Genomic DNA, 1,243 nt, shown 5'->3' with positions numbered 1-1,243 from the left:
GGACCGCGTTGTTGTTGATGATTGAAGGAGCCATCGAGCCTTTGCAGCGACGACACAGAGGAACTCTCAATGAAAGCACCAATGTCGGTGTCAAAACCGGCGGATCTCGGGTAGGAGGTCCCGATATGTGCGTCTAAGGCTAATGGTAACAGGAGGCAAGGGACACAATGTTTTACCCAGGTTCGGGCCCTCTCTATGGAGGTAAAACCCTACTTCCTCCTTGATTTATCTTGATAATATGAGTATTACAAGTGTTGATCTACCACGAGATCATATAGGCTAAACCCTAGAAGCTAGCCTATGATGATTATGATTGTCCCTCCACGGACTAAACCCTCTGGTTTATATAGACACCGGAGGGGGCTAGGGTTTACACCGAGTCAATTACAAAGAAGGAGATCTAATATCCGGATCGCCAAGCTTGTCTTCCACGCAAAGGAGAGTCCCATCCGGGCACGAGACGAAGTCTTGAGTCTTGTATCTTGACGGTCCGTCAGTTCGGCTATCCGGATACCCCCTAATCCAGGACTCCCTCACCCCCTGTTAGCTGTGACCCAGTATAGTGGCAGGCTGACTTGTGGGCCTACTAAGTTGACGGGGACGGATGGCTTTGTCAACTTAGTCAATATGCACGATTCTAGCTCCAGTGACCGTACGATGTCCATCCAACGGCTGTAGTGCTTCTTCAACCTCTGGTCTTCTTGCTCCATCTGCCCAAACTAGCGGCGGTCGTGCCTCATGCTCCTGCCTCCCATGGCTGGCTGCGATGCAGCGGAGGCCTCACCGCCGCCTACTACTCCCACCACTGGCCAGGGCATCCCTCTACTCACCCACAGCCCCTATTATTCTGCGGCGACGGGAGCCTCACACCGCAGCGAACCAGTGAATCCTTGTACTCCTCTATGCATGGGCATCCACTGCCGCGTCTTCCCCGACTCCGCGTCGTCCCCTTCCTAGGCCTCGCCGTCGTCCACCGCCCTAGTTCTCTCGGCACGGCGTGGTTAATGTGGTCAAGGAACAGCTTCCAGCGGACGTGGACTGTACGTGGAGAGACTGACAGCTGGGTCCACGGCCACAGCAAGGAAGTGCCTCCTTATTACGCGCAAAATAATTATTCCTCCACCTGACAGCGGGGACCCACCGGACGGGCCACCGTATTTCGCGAAAAAACAGTTTCTCCCCTGACTACTGGGACCCACGAGCTACACCTTCGCACGCAAGGAAGTGCGTCCGGGCAAAAAAA

Source organism: Triticum aestivum, chromosome 1B, assembly GCF_018294505.1.
Source record: "Triticum aestivum cultivar Chinese Spring chromosome 1B, IWGSC CS RefSeq v2.1, whole genome shotgun sequence".
Lineage (NCBI taxonomy): Eukaryota > Viridiplantae > Streptophyta > Magnoliopsida > Poales > Poaceae > Triticum > Triticum aestivum.
The sequence above is the reverse complement of the archived record's forward strand: the minus strand, read 5'-3'. Positions refer to the sequence as shown.